We start from the raw sequence: 17057 nt of genomic DNA on the forward strand, positions 1-17057 counted from the left end.
AATGGCAGGAAAGACAATAATAATTTCTAATCAGCCTTATTTCTATAAGAAAGCTGAACTTTTTCCGGGTAGTGCTTTTGTAATTGCTGCTGGCACTGCAGTGAGGCTTATCAATGTATGACACTTTGAATTCCTTAAATATTATGACATTATATCCTGACACTTTATAGTTCAAAGTTTCTGTTAAAATAATTATGCATAATTTTTTCAATCGAGAGCTTCATGAATAATCATCCTCCTAAGTGATAACATCAATATAATGTGTCTATTTTATGATTAGGGAGTAAGACCTAACTGTTAAGGGAACACATAACATTCTTATAGGCATATTTGAGCTACATAAACAACATAGAGAAGATTGGTTTTAGATAATCTTGAGCACAACTTAAGTTGCCATTTCCTTTCCTATAGACAACTTGTTGAATTAGCTACCTTTTGATCTCATTATGTTTTGTCCGTCTGTCACTAGACTTCTTTTTTTGTTTTCTATGAAAATGCAGAAATGCATAAATGTTCTAAAACATCTACATAAATATTTCGCGATGAACTTATTTTTGAGAATCATTGGAAAAAAATGCTATAAGTTTCATCTTTGATGAGAAGTAAAGTGGTACCCTATTATATTTTCTAGCTGTTGCTGCTGGTGAAGCACCTTTGTAATAAGAGAATACTAGAAAATATAAGGCACAAAATGGTAGTTTGCATAAGTAAACTCATCAAAAGGTTGGCTTTTTACTTTGTAGTTTCAAAAACAGGGAAAGGTAAATGTTTACTTTGCCTTGGATGTTGAATTAGCTATTAGGGATATATGAATTAAATGAAAATATTGCAGCAAACTTGTACTCATGTATCTGTGTGGATACGCATACTGTCCGATGTAGGTATATATATTTCTTTTTTTTCTTTTTCTTTTTAAGTGTTTCATGTGTTTGTAGAGTTATTATATACTGTATAGGTATATGTATACTGTCCTTAGTCTCTTTGATGTTTGATATTTTATGTTTTAATTGTGGGTATTGATTTTTATTTATTGTCTATTACTACTTAATTTTTGTGTGTTTTTAAAAAAATATATATATACACTGATTGGAGACCACTTGTTTTACATTTGTTTCTCTTTAATGGATAATGCAGGAGGTCAATGGAATCAAGGTTCTTCAACTGGAAACTGCAGCTGGTGCAGCAATTAGGGTATAAAATTATACCAATTATGGTTATGATGTATTAAAATGTAAAAAATCTGTCTAACCATGTATTTTCCTTACGTGATTAAGTTCTTTGATCATGCTATTCGTATCAACGTACCTCGATCACAATTCCTTATACGTCTTGTTCATGAATTTCCATTTTAATACGTCTTCAAATTAAATTATACATTTCTAAATTGGATTTGTGGTGTTTTTATAATATTTTAATATTTTTAATTTTTTATGACCTTTAGTGGCGCTTTTATCAAAAGCGTTGCTAAAAATCATGTTCTTTAGCGGCGTTTGTGGTAAAAGCGCCGCTAAAGATCATGTTCTTTAGCGGATCTTTAGCGGCGTTTGTGGGTAAGGCACCGCTAAAGATCATGTTCTTTAGCGGCGCTTTTACCACAAACGCCGCTAAAGAACATGATCTTTAGCGGCGCTTTAAACACAAACGCCGCAAAAGTTAGCGACGTTGTCAATAGTGGCATTTTTTGCGGCGCTTTCACGGCGTTAAAAAGCGCTGCTAAAGGCCTAAAAAAACGCCGTTAAAAGCCTGTTTTAATGTAGTGGTGAGTCAAATTTAACTGCTTAAAAACCAAGTCTTTTTTAGCCAGAGCCAATCCTAAACATACACCTTCTCATTACCACACTTCTCACAGTTGACGAATAACCTAAAGAAGTAAATAGAACAATACATCACATGTATTTTCGCATTGTCACACTTCTTATTTTTAATCGATTAACTGTGGATCATCTCATATATATATCACAATTATAACATTACATAATATTATAAACATTTATAAAACATATATATAATGAGATAATTAATTAAAATAAAATTGACAGCCAATGTTTCCATGGTTTTATTTCTAGAAAATAAAAGGAAATATAAAATTACATAATTTTTCACCACAAGACAATTTTTTGGGTCTTCAACCCCCAACGTATCTTTTACTCATCATGGACTTCTTTTGAAAAAAATTATATTTATGTCCAATATACATTTCTAACTCACAATAATTCTATAAATTTTTTAAAAAAATAGCCCTACGTAGAGATTATAGTCCACAGTCTATTTCCTAAGAACCACAACCTCAGTAAAAAATAATTATATAATAAAAATATAATATCGCATCCATTCTCATATGTAAGTCAAAACATGTATAAGATCTAAAGAATGCCACTTTCTATGTAATCAAATCAATCAAGAAGAAGATAAATTTATTTTGATCATCTGTTTATACTTATAGATAGAACACAACCTGGCTCATGATACCAATTGTTGGAAAAATGAGTTTTGGAAAACATAGCTGAAAATAAATTTAGGAAAAACCCAAATTTTTTTTTTTTCCAAAAGAAGATCTTGGTTGTGATATCTAATAAACACTTAATCAAAAATTGTACCTTTTAGATTCGTCTAGAATGAGGGCTTCGACTGAGTAGTCTTTTCCGATATTCTCAAGCTCACATCTACCGAGTTTGGGCTCGGTTCGAATTAAAAAAATTCACAAAAAGTACCAGTGGGGTAATTTTACAATTTCTCTAAACTTTTGAGTCAAGTTTTAAATTAGAAAAATATCTATAGAAATTTTTTGGAATAATCTCTCCAGAGAATTTTCTCTTTACAACTTTCTCTTGAATTCAAGTGTGTGCAAATAATGACACAAGGCTATCTTTTTATAGGGAGAGGTTAGAGAGTTCAACTATAGTTAAACTTAACCACTTTACTATTAAATTAATATAATATTTATCGAGATAAATATTAGATTAAATTTAATATTAAATCTTATTATAATAATAGAATGTTTATCTACAATATAAACATTAAATTAAATTGAATATTAGGATAATCACTAAAGTATTAAATTAATAAAATACTATTAAGATAAGTATTAAATTAAATTCAATATTAAATTATCAAAATAATATTATTTTTTGAAATAATTAATCTAAAATCAAATTCTCTAGTAGAGTCTCAGTAGGAGTGTAACTCTTCCACTGCTCAACCACCGACAACCAACCGTCGCCGGCCACTAGGACGCCACCGTCACAACCACTGATACCGCCGTGTTTGGTGATGCAAGTGCGACACCCTTACGACACCCCCAAGCTGATTCGGTTGATGCTGGTTTGGTCTAGGTCAATGATGACCCGACCGGTCTGATCTAGCCATCGATTGGATCATAGGGTCCGTTTCACATACCGAGCCTGACTCGACTAGTTTTTGGGTCTTAGTCTCAATTTTGGGCTTCCGGGCCCAATTTACGATCTCAGGTCCAATTTTCAAGTTTAATTACCCATTAGGCCAATTGTTTGACTTGAAAATTAACTTCCAAAAAATATCATATTAATTTTAAATGATTTGATTAATTTAATTTTACTTTATGAAAATTAATGTTTCCAAAAATCACTTAGATTTTCTAAATTAATTTTTCAAGCAAATTATTTAATCAAATTCTCTAGTTGAACAGTTCTCACGACCACCTAATTTAATTCCACATTGAATAAGTCGACTCAATTAAATTATTCCCAAAGTCATAGAATTTTTTTCTGATTCAAATACAGTCCGATCGAGCTTTTGTTGAGCTAGCGGAGGGACGAATCAGATTTATACAATTAGGCTTTAGTGATTGCAATTATATCAAGAAGTATCGTTCCGATAATTTGCAATTAGTTAATCATGGATTCAGTTCACAATAAGTACCATGATTGAAAACTCTTTATTGTATACTCTTTACGAAAGCAATTCATACAACTACTTTGTCCAATGACCTCGTCATTTGTGTGTTACCCTCATATGATATCTTTGATTCCTTTGAGTTAAATTCGTTCACTCAATACAATCTTATTTTATCTCATTGTCACCATTGTGTCTTCTTAATTATTAATAAGATCACTGTCAACAAATGACTGTGATAAATTTCTCATTCGAGAACAAGAAACCCGTGGCCACATTTTATATTTATTAATCCACACAATGCCAATGAGATGATACCATTAATTCTTTAATTGAGCTATGAATTTCACTCTTTCTAGTAAAACCATGCCATAGACAAGCCATGTACCCAACATACCGGCTATGCTCGATCATCTTTATAGCATAAGCCTCCACTAATATCAAAGCACATGAGTTGCATATGCATGGTCAGTGGCTAACATAGGATTGAGGTAAATCACACTATGAACGTCATAAGTGAATTATTTCACAAACGAAATCAAAATTAATTCATCTTGGGTCCAGTCCAATGTATCATTCTACAATGAATACATCTATGTCTCTACTCGTGGAGTCAACTACTCCGATAGCCAAGACTAGCCATCTCACCAATTGGAATTGTAGACGACATAATAATCCTTCTTAATAATTGAATCAAATGCTCACTTTGATTTTGTTACGGGATTGTTGACCCATTTAGATTATCTACTGAAGTAAGTTGTCTTTCTTGCAATGTAAACATTCTTTATAATGCCACTTATCTTCAGTTTTAACTTGAGATAATCAATGAGCTAATATTTGTTTGTCACAATTTCGCTACGCATGAAAAATATAAAAGACATAAATACAAAAAGACATAATAGGGAAATGTGAAATTAACTTTATTTATTTATTCATCATTCAAATAAATAGAAAATAGTTACATGTTTACTACAATATGGATACATTTCCCAATAGCTCAACCAATTCACAACAGAATCAAACAATAAAGATCTGAGTGAGCAACAAAAAGCAACAGGGGAGAAAAAGGTTGACAAAATCCCTACAGAGAAAGATATCCAGCAAATAAAGCTAAGGTGATTTTACTAGACGATGCTCCTCGGTGGCAACCACAACGACTGGATCTGGGGCTTCCTCCACCTTAAAGCGGTCCTCGCCTTACAGTAATCCATCATGATCCATTGCATGTGCGACCATATTTTTGAATTGACCAATATACTGGAAATGATAGACCCTAAAGGCCTTAGAAAGCTCATTGGCTTTCCATGTAAACGCATTGATCTCTGAAAAATCCTCAGCAGTATAAATAATTTTATCAATGACTAATCTGGTGATACAAATGATGTGGGTGAATGCGGAAGAGGATCGTAAAGTTTGTTCAAGTCGTGGATTTGACTTAGGGTTCTAGACGTTCAGAAAGAAACTAGGATTTTGACACAACCTAAAACGCAATGAAATCCAAACTAGATAAAACAATTCAAATAAATAACTAAGATAATTAAAAAGAATAATAAATCTACGATTAGAACAATAAGGAAGAAAATAAAGAAGATAGATGAAAATATAGAACATGATGTAGAAGTCCGAAGAAGCCTTGGAAACACAAAGAATCCATAACCCCTTTCAAGTGACTCTAATTTTCCCTCCAAGTTAGAAAACTTGGCAAGAAAAAGTTAGAAAATGATCCCCACAATCCGAAAAATATTATTAAAACTATTCTAAAAGAAACTCAAGAGAAATTCTGGAAACGAAAAACTCAAAAAGAATTTATTAACTCAAAAGAGAAGTTGAATAATAAAGAATTGAATGATTTTGTACAATGCAAAGGCTTATATATAGGCTAACTAAATAAATCTAAATAAAACTCTTAAGTATATTAGAACTCTAACTAATATAAATAAGTAGTTTTAAACTAAACTTTTTTGTTCACGTAAAACTCCTAAATAACTTAAACTACTTAATAATTATTAAAAATTCAAAATAATAAAATAATAAAATAATAAGAGCTGATAAATAAAATATTGGACTCATATATAATAAAAATTAAACCCAAAGCCCGAACCCAATATGATTTAAACTTGAATTAAAAGCCCGAAACTTGTAATTTCCATTATAATCCCATATAGAAATTCTGCTCGTGCAGTCTTCACTAAAACGATCATAACTTTAGCTCCCAAACTCGAAATTGAGTGATTCAAAGTATGTTTCGAAACTAAGAGATAGATATTCAAACACCATGCAGACATATCAACCTAGAAATGCCTGGATCCTATCTAAAAAGTTGTTGGAAAGTTGCTGATTTCCCAAGCTTGAAAATTGGCAGCTTCAGTGAATGGAATTTAATAAATTTCACCCCATTCGTGCATGTATCAGTCTCCCTTTCCTTGAAAAGATTCATCCTTGAATCTTATTTTGATCGAATCCTGGTTTGATTTGCTTGACCTTTGACATTGCTGTTGGGCCTTGAGGTAGTGTGAGCCCATCACATCCATTGGTCTAAAATTGGACCTTGAGACTCGCATCATCTAAAGTCCCCCTCTAAAATCATTGATAGGAAACCCATTTCGAGGGGAAACCATAGTCCATAGGTCACTGGTAGTGCTTCAGCGACAAACACCGATGACACCGAGCTAGTATGTAACATCCCAAAAATCAGGGGTTAGTAGAATTGGGTTTGTGAATCGAGAGAGAGTGGTCATACCTTAATTTTGAAATTTTTCTATGCATTTTTAGGAAATAAATGAGGTATTGGTTTTTGGGTTAAGTGTTAGTGAAATGTTCCTTGAAACCAAGTTCAAATCCCTTCTCTCTAAAGATTTTTATTATTTTGCAAATTTTGCCTTAAACCCTAGTATGTGACATGCCTTTTTTTTTGAAATAAATATTTCAAATTATATCAAGAATGAATTATTAGTTTGATGGTTAAACATTAGTGAATTTATCCTTGAGGTCCTAACTTCAATTCCCTTCCTATGCAAATAATTTAATTTTTTGACAAAAACCCCTTATTTTAATGTGTGGGCCATTCAAGCCTAGTTAACCTAGGTATAAATATTATTTTTTCACAAATAATAAGCTTTTAATCCTCCTTCTCATTGCCCTAGCTGTTCATCTCCTCCTCTCCCTCTCTTTGATTTTATTTTTTTTCCTTTCCTCCATTAATGTCGTCTCCTACACCTCCCATTTTACAATCCCTTTCTTTTTCTTTTTGCGTCAAGATTGTGCACCATCTTCTTTATTATATTGCTGTAATTTATCATCATCTAAATCAGCCCCAAATCTGAAATCTTGAACTCCAAGATCGATGCCTAACATTGCCAAGAAAGTGCTATTGCCGGTTCTCTCGATTATCTTGGGTAAGGTCTCTTCTCTCTTCAATTTCTTAATTAATATTTTCCATTAAAAAAATAAATTTCTAGATATAGAATTTGGGGGATTTTAAATGACTTCAAAGGTATTTTTCTAGAATTTAATGAGAATTCAAACCATTTTAAAATTCAGACCCAAATTTGGCCACCATGGTTGGTGGTGTGTGCGCCTATGTGCAAGAAAGGGAATTGTTTTGTTTCTTGGTTCTTGCCTATATTTTTCCAGAATTAATTTGAGTTCTTGAACCCTACTAATCCGATTTTAAACCCATTTCAATTAGGGAAAAATTTTCTTGATCGATTGGTCATTCGGATCCCACAAATCATGAAGCGTAAGTGCAATTAAGGGTAACTAGTTTGTTGTTTTGACAAAGTTGTTGGGAAAAGGTTATGAATTGATTAAATTAATGAATTTAATCATTAATTAGCTACTTATTTTCAGTATATTATTGAATTAGGTGTTGACCCAAACGTCCCAAATCATCCGTAAAGGTGAAGAACGATTGTACGTACGGTTCACATCAATACAGTGTAATGAATCTAACTAGTTTGGATTCATAAAATAGTTATAATTTCAATGATTGGTTTGAACTAATAAGTGGGTGTCCGGGGGTAGGTTTAATGTTAAATTGATTGAATTTATACTAAATTTTGGTTTAGGTTCGTTTAAGGAATAATTAAGGAAAATTGAAAGATTCGCTAGTGTGCTACGAGGAAGCGAAAAATAAGGTGTGGGTCGTAAACTCATAAAACTTGTTTTGAAAATGTTAAATATCATGTTATATATGATAAATTAGCTTGTTGATTAGATTTTCTTGATAGCAAAATTATTGATTTTGTGAGTGGCCGAACCAGGTATATTTCGAGCCTTAAAAGATTGAAATGTTGGCAAAATTTGCTAGTTTGATAGCATGAATGTTTGATTGAGTTTGTAATTGCATATTTGAGTTATGAGATATGAAAATGTTTGACTGAATGATATAATGTGGTGACATATTAAGCTTATGTATGATTTAAATGCATGAGATATTTGTTATATTATGTACTGAAAATGGTGCTATTTATGCACAATGAAAATCTATAAAGTATGTGAAATTGAACGATATTGATTAATACCAACACAATGGTAATTTGAAAGATTGGAACACTGTTTCCATTTACTAAAAGTATGTGATTATTGAGGACATGCTGAGCATGTCAAATGAATGTGAAAAGTATTGAGATATGATTATGTATGAAATTGTGTGACATATTGCATATGCACTGGGTTAGGATTTTGTGGTTGATGGAGGAGTTCCGTGGAGTACCGGCGGCATATTAAGTCCGCATTATTCGTAGTCAGCGCACTGCACCTGGAGTACCGAGGGGATTGGCGATTTTATCGCATATTATATATTATTGGTGATTGTATCGCACAATTTGATATCTGACAGATTTTCTGCATTATTGATTATTTGGTGGTTTTACCACATCGAGCTATGCTCATAATGTTTTGGAGTTTGGCAAATGGGTTTTGGGGAACTCGTGGTGTGTAGCGAATGGCATGGGTAGGAACCTTTTTGCATTGCATCATGTGCACGACATGTTCGAATGTTATTGATTTATGTTACGCATTGTATTTTGTTGTATTGAATGATATCGAAATTATGATTGTTACTCGAATGAATGATGACCTATGCTCATACACTGTTTGACATCAATTTGATAATGGTTATGTAATGACATGAAATTCTTATGATGGTTCTGTTTTCTTCTATTATTGCTAATATGTTTCACTGTATTTCATATTTTTGCCCGTTTAAATAATTATTCGACTCACATTGAGCTTTTCATAAGCTCACCCAAATAGTGTTTAACTTTTCAGGTAAACCTCAAAATTAGGACCAGACTCGGCATTCAGAGAATCACATTGGACCTCGGACTATTCTTAATAAGTATTTTTAAGTCTTTATTGGTTTTGGTTTGTAATTTTTAATTATCTCTGATCTGTGGCTTGCTAACTTTTCTTTTGGAGATTTTTGCATGCATGGAGTACTCAAGCATAATAACCGAATAATGCATGATATCGGGCTTAAGTAAAATGATATTGTTCCCTAGTTTCCACCACATTACAAAGGAACTATTTTTGAAAAACAAATCGATAAGGCAACTAATTTTCCAAAATGACTTGAAAAATGGTTTTTCCACTTTATTAGTTTAACTTCGAGTTTTTTTAAAGAAGAGCGATAAGCAAACGGTTTTTCCTAAACAACACTATCAACAATAAAATAAATCTTAAGCATACACGACGTAATGAATGAACGCTTTTAAGCTAACTCAAAGTACAACTACGGTTTTCTCTAAAATGAGTTTATTTAAAGTTTTCAAAAGTAATGTAAGTTAGCTTAGTCATTTCGGTGGCTAATGTAGCCTTCTCAATCTAGCCATAACGTCTAGGCTGGGTTTGGGAGGTTACATAGTAAGTCTACTGCATGCTCCCAAAATTTGACCATCTGCGTCATGAATAATAACCCCCGAGCATGCCTTTCTTTGTGCAAGGACAAACCCAATATCCACATTCACCTTAACAACATTCGATGGTGGAAGGGACCACTCTGGTTCGAAAGAAGAGCACCAAAAGTCAAAGTAGCAAGCTCCTACAATAGCTACGTATGAAGACTACTAACTACCCCACCCCCTAGTTTGTACCCTCATGCACTAACTTATTACGGGAATACCAAAGAGACCACATTGTAATTATTATTTCCAATAACTGTGTGTTGGGCTGGCATACTGTAAAATTGCCCACACGTCTTTCTCATAAACATAAAAATGAAAGACGTGATTCACATCCTCCACCACTAACTAGCATCTTTGACATTGGGGATTGTACGCAATTCTTTTGCCATATAAACATGACTTAGGTCTTGTTTAGTATTGCTTAAAAGAAGCACTTTTAGCTTGAAAAACACTTTTGAAAGAAAACTGTGTCAAACAAGTTGTTTTTGGCTAAAATTTTTTACTTCTTAAATTTTGAAAAGTACTTATGATAAGGAGAAGCTAAAATTTTAGCTTTTTCCTCTACAAAAAGTACTTTTGGTGCTTAATTTTTCACCCCTCCAACAATATGATACTTTCTTTTTTTTTTCTTGGTGCTTAATTACAAATGTGTTAAAATCATTAATTAAAAATAAAAAATATTTTTGAAAATAACACAAATGTGTTAATATCTAATTACAAATATTTAATGGTTATATTTAATTATTTAAAATATAATTTATATATACTAATTAAATTTTATAAATAATTAATATTTATTAATTAAAATATTTAAAATTTATATTTATCAAACAATCAAATTATATTATGTACATATTTTAAGTAATATATTAAAAAATTATAACTTAAATGTAATATTTAAAATTTTAATATTTATAAACTTATTATAATTAATTTAATAATAAATTTTGATTGAATTAAAAATCGTTGAAAGATCAATATTTAATTGTATTATCAGAGATGGAACTCTATATAATAGCAAAAAAATCTTCAACCACCTTCACTCGTTCACACACATATATATTTTTAATTGTAGGTATTATGATAAATTTAATTTTTAAATGTTTATTTCTTTTTATCAATTAAGCTTTATTTTTAAGTCACTTTTGCATTCAACTTTTTTTTTAAAAGAAGAGCCTATCACTTTATTAAGACAAACGGACCCCTAAAAGAAAACAAATAGACCAAACAAAATAAATAAAGAAAAGCTCCACAGTAGAGAACTTCATGATTAACTAGCAAGAACATGGATTACATCCAATCAGTTAGTGAATCTTAGTTCTCAAGACTCTACACGAACTAACTATCGTTTAACGTTTGGCCATCATCTTTAGCTTAAATATCGTTTCTTGGGGAATTATTTAATAAGAGATGATCTTGAGTGTATAACCATTGACTAACATCCATTTGAGCATGCTTTCATTTGTGAGTTATCTTGGGACAATCTCTTTGAAAGTCATGCATGACTAGTTGTCTTTAAAAGGAAATCTCATCTAGTGAACCCATATGACAATGTTTTCCTTGGGGTGCGACCAGGGTAGGAACCGGCTCGAAACTTTATCATGCTATCACTTAGGGACCATCAATGGAGGTTGTAGGTCTTGTTCAAGGACCTTCTCCCACTAAAAATTTTAAAAGCATTGCAAGGTTTTTTTTATCCCAAATTTCAAGAATGATCATACAATAGTCCTAGTGGCATTCTCACCTAATCTAAATAGCATGTTTCCAATATATGCATGGAATGCTATGGCAATTTTATAATATCCATTCATAAGAATAAATCAATCTTAAAACAAATAATTTTAATTCTCCACACTTTTTTCTTTTAAGGGAAAAATCGAAGAAGTGAATGAGAACCGTGTACCAAGTAGGATCCTACGAAAGGGGGGTGAGTCAAATTTGACCGCTCAAAAACCAAGTCTTTCCTAACCAAGACCAATCCTAAACATGCACATTCTCATTACTACACTTCTCACAGTTATTGAATAACCTAAAGAAGTGAATAGAACAATACAACACATGTATTTTCTAATTGCCACACTTCTTATTTTTAATCGATCAACTATGGGTCATCTCGTATATATATCACAATTATAACATTACATAATATTATAAACAATTATAAAACATATATATAATGAGATAATTAATTAAAATAAAATTGACAACCAATGTTTCCATGGTTCTATTTCTAGAAAATAAAAGGAAATATTAAATTACATAATTTTTCACCACAAGGCATTTCTTAGGTCTTCAACCCCATCGTATCTTTTACTTGTCATAGACTTCGTTTGAAAAAAATATATTTAAGTCCAATATTCGTTTCCGACTCACAAGAATTCTATGATTTTTTTAAAAAATAACCCTACGTGGAGATGATAGTCCACAGTATATTTCCTAAGAACCACAACCTTTGTAAAAAAATATAATAAATATATAATATCACATCATTCTCATATTTAACTCAAAGCATGCATAAGATCTAAAAAATGTCACTTTCTATGTAATCAAATCAATCAAGAAGAAGAGAAATTTATTTTGATAATCTATTTATACTTATATATAGAACACAACCTGGCTCATGATACCTGTCGAAACCATTTTTTGAAAAGGGGAATCGACTTTTAAAAATGAAAATGGAGTCGCCACCGATCTTTTATTAAGGTGTGACCGGTTCATCATTAAAATGATTTTTAGTCTGCGAATTTTGAGAAAAACAGGTTCGGAAGTCGGTTACACACGAGGAAGGGTTAGCACCCTCGTGACGCCCAAAATTGGTACCGAATTGATTGTTTAATGTCTTAATGTCAAAATTTTGAAAAGATTTTAGAATACGATCCTTTGAAAAGAAAATTTAAGTAAAATGAATTGGATGGTAAGGGTCACTTATTTCGAAGAAATAAATTGTCACATTCAGTAAGTCAGAGTGCGACATTTTAAATCCTCAAAATTAAATTTATCTCTCGTCTTTTAAAACCTATGCATTTTGAGAAGGATATCTGATTATCTGGGTCAAATGAGAAAATCAAAACCCAATAAGTTAGGGTTCGATTTCACAAAATTCCTAAATATCGAACATTGCCTTTATTTTTAAAATCCTCGTCTTGAGAAAATAACATGTCATATCCAATGCGTTAGGACACAACGTGTCGCATTCCCGAGAATAGGTTTTTATTTGAAATTTGTATGTTTATTAAAAGGAATATTCGGTCTCCTAGATCCCGAGGAAGATTGGGATCTAGTAAGTTAGGACACAATCTTTTCGAGGATCCCCAAATTCCGAGTATCGCGTTATTTTGAAATTTTTTGAGTAAAACGACTTTAATATTTAAATTGAATATAAACTTTTTGACGGATAAAACGAGATGGGACGACAATGTATATCGCGAAAGAAAAATTCGTAAGCCTAATATAAGCTAATGAGCAACAAAGAATCTATATGATACAAATAAACAATACAACGCACATAAAGGCAACCATCTTATATTATACATTATGCAACTACTAATGTTCATATCTAAAAGCTAATAAAACCTAAAAAGCAAGAAAATTAACACAAACCCAAATCCAACGTATAAGTTTTGAAATGACTAAAAAAAATGGCATGCAAGAAAGTAACATATAAATCGATAAAGTAACTGTAATACCCGACTTTGGCCCGGGTAAAAAGGCCCAAATACAACAAAATTACAAACGGGCCACAAAGCCCAAAACCAGAGTCAATGGCCCAAACCAAATAGTGGCCCAAAATTGATCCAGGAAACCCTAGGGTTTCCAGGAAACACCAGCGCCGCAACAAGACCGAATCTCCCCGATCTTCACCTGCAAACACAAGAAAGGAAAGAAAATCAAATCAAACTAAATCAAATCAAGATTTCTTGTTTCTATTTCTTGTATTTTTTATTTGGCTATATAAAGCCATTGTTAAATACTGTAAAGGGGAGGGGATTTTGAAAAAACAGAAATAAAATACTATTTTCGCGATATAAAGAAGCAAAAAAACAAATCGAAGGTTGTTACCGGTATTTTTTTTTCTGTTACATGTATTTATTTTTGTTGTTTATATATAAAAATAATAGAAGAGGAAGGAAACCACCTGATTTTGGAGCCTAAATCGCCGCGTGCCTCCGAGGTAGCCGTCTCCGAGGAAAGACGGTCAGAAACCGAAAGGTTTCTCGAGTTCTTGAGGCGTCTCTGCCTCTATTTTGAAGATTTTAAGCCCATATTTGGGCAAAGGGGGTTGGAAAGGCTAAAAAATGGATTTTTTTCTTTTCCGGCCACCGCAGACGGTGGTGTCGGCGCCGGAGAACGGCGGCCGGCGTGGTGGCCGGTGAAGATCCGATGATCGGCCAATGGCGGGAGGGTGGAGTGGTTGAGAGAGTTTTAAAGGATTTTTTTTTGGTTTTTTTTGAACTAGTTTTGAAATGAAATTTTTTGAAAGAAAAGAGACTTATATACGGCACCTAAACGGTGCCGTTTTGGAAATCCTCCAAACACGCAAAACGACGTCGTTTTGAGGCGTCCGACCCGGATTTGACCCGACCCAGTTTTAGGGTCCGCGTGTTTTATATGGAGGGGCTAATTGCGCTTTTAGCCCCTCCGCCTTTAAATGTCTTTATAATTAGGTTTTTTTATTTTTTTTAAATTCGCTCTTTAATTCATTTTAATTTCAATTTAACCCTTTTTGAACGGCACCGTTTTAGAGGAGAAGGGAAAATTGCCCTTCCAGCCCCTCTATGTAATTCGCGTGTTCAATTTGGTCCTCCAGACTTTATTTATTTGCAAATTCATCCCTTTTTTTACTTGCTACCCAATTTAGTCCTTTTCTCATATTTTTTCTTAAAATTAGTATTTCTAATATTTATACCCTAATGTTTCTTTTGTGTGTATTTACACCTAAAAAAAACTAATATTTTTTTGTATATTTTAGACACATGTTTTATTAATTTTGATATTATTTTAATTATTTTAAACTTATTATTTTCAAGGGTACATGTATATTTTTTATTTATTTCAATTATTTGTTTATTAGTTTATGTTTACATATTTTTTTATTATCTTGTCCATTTTTTTAATATTTAGTAGGCCATTATTTTATTTATTTGTTCATATATTTGCATTATTTCTATGCTATCTTAGTATTTATTATTGTATTATATATTTAATGTAGCATAACATTACATTTTTCTACTCGATTTTTTTTTAAAAAAAATCAAACGCTTTCAAAATGGATATTCTTTAAATCAAAATAAAAACTCATTATTGGGAATTCAACACGTTGTGTCCTAACGTATTGGATGTGATGCATTGATTTCTCGAAATGAATATTTTTTAAATCATGAAGGAAATATTCCGAGTTTGGGATTCTAAAGGGATCGTGCCCTAACGTATTGAGTGTGATTTCTTAAATCTTGGATGAGTGGATATTCTTTTAAAGTTTTATGGTATAAGTATTCTGACCTAATTCATTTTGGGGGAAATTAGAATGTTGTGCCCTAAAGTATTGGGTGTGGCATTTTTGCTTCTCTGAATTGAAAAGGGTCTTAATATGCAACGTTTTAAGTTTTTAAAGATTATATTTTTTAAATTTTCGACCTTAAGACATTAATTAATTAATTAGGTACCAATTTTTGGGCATAATGAGGGTGCTAATCCTTCCTCATACGTAACCGACTCCCGGACCCGTTTTTCTAAAATTCGAAGAACAAAGTCGTTTTTTTAGGTGACCCAATCACACCTTACTAAAAGATTGGTGGCGACTCCCAAATTTTCATTTTTTAAAGTCGGCAACCTAAAATTTTTTTGTTTTCAAAAAAATGGTTTCGACAGCTTGGCGACTCCGCTGGGGATATTTTTTTAAAAAGAGAGTCGAGCCACAAAGTTGATTAATTTTTGTCTTATGGTCGGGAAAATATTTTTTTAAAAAAAACTCATGACATCCTTTTGCATTCATTATCTTCTTGTTCAAACATTGTTTGCATTATACATTTCATGAGTTGAACAGTTTTACCCTTTTAAGTGGGAGTGAGAAGCTATGCCTTCGTGAGGTTTTTACCTCCGTGTAGGGTAGCGGATTGCTTTCGGGATACATCCGTACCTATGTCTTCGTGATATTTTTTTATCTCCGTGCAGCCATAGGGAAATGTATTCCCCTGAACTGAACTCAGTCCATATGAGCCTATAATGGGTGAGGATTAAGGAATCTGCTGGTTCGGGTACCTTTACTCTAGAAGCCAAGCCTCATATAATGACCCTTAGGAATCCACCTTGAGTAAAATCATACTAAACCCTAGTAGATAACCAATTTGGGATCTTTATTATTTCTTGATTATATCTTGTGTTTCTATGTTATACTGACTTTTGGTGTTTTATTTGCATGATATGGCATTTCATTTCATCATAAAAGGTGTCAATTCAAATTCAGTTGCTAGATAGAAGGCTTAACATGGAAAGCGGGTTTCTTGATAAAGTGGAGGACAATGCGGCTGTTCGAACTTGGTCTGAGACAACGCAGCAAGAAAAGGGTGATAGTTTGGCTAATGGGCATGTATCGGAGCTATGGGACTTTACGCATATCAATGCAACTCAAAACAATTTGCAAGAATTGAAGGAAATTTGGGGTCAGTGGAGTGATGAGGTTAGACAGCTCTTTTATGATAATTATGGGGATTTTCCTTATTTGCTTGATGTGAAAGTAGACAAGCGTTTGTTTCAAGCCCTCGCCCAATTCTAGAATCCTGCCTACAGTTTCTTTACATTTGGAAAGGTCGATTTAGTGCCTACGATAGAGGAGTATATGGCTTTACTCTGTTGTTCAAAGATTCAAGTGGACAGGGTCTATTCGAGAGCAGTAAATGTGCCAACATTTTCCAAAAAGCTGATGAGTGCAACAGGAATGAGCGAGTAGTGGGTTGTCGCACGAATTAAGCAAAAGGGAGACAGTAAGTGCATTCCTTGGAGGGGCTTGAAAGATGCAATCCTCACACACCCAGATGTCAGGAAAAGGTTAGATGTTTTTTCTTTAAGTATATATGGCTTGGTTGTCTTCCCTAAGGCCTTGGGATATGTAGATGAAACAGTCACTGATTTATTCGACCGGCTCAATAAGAAAGTTACACCGATTCCAGCAATCTTGGCAGAGACTTTCAGGTCATTGAGTACATGCCGGAAGACGGGTGAAGGTAGATTTATCGGATGTGCACAACTTCTACTTGCGTGGTTTCACAGTCACTTTTGGAAGGT

This window comes from Gossypium hirsutum, chromosome D08, assembly GCF_007990345.1.
Source record: "Gossypium hirsutum isolate 1008001.06 chromosome D08, Gossypium_hirsutum_v2.1, whole genome shotgun sequence".
NCBI lineage: Eukaryota > Viridiplantae > Streptophyta > Magnoliopsida > Malvales > Malvaceae > Gossypium > Gossypium hirsutum.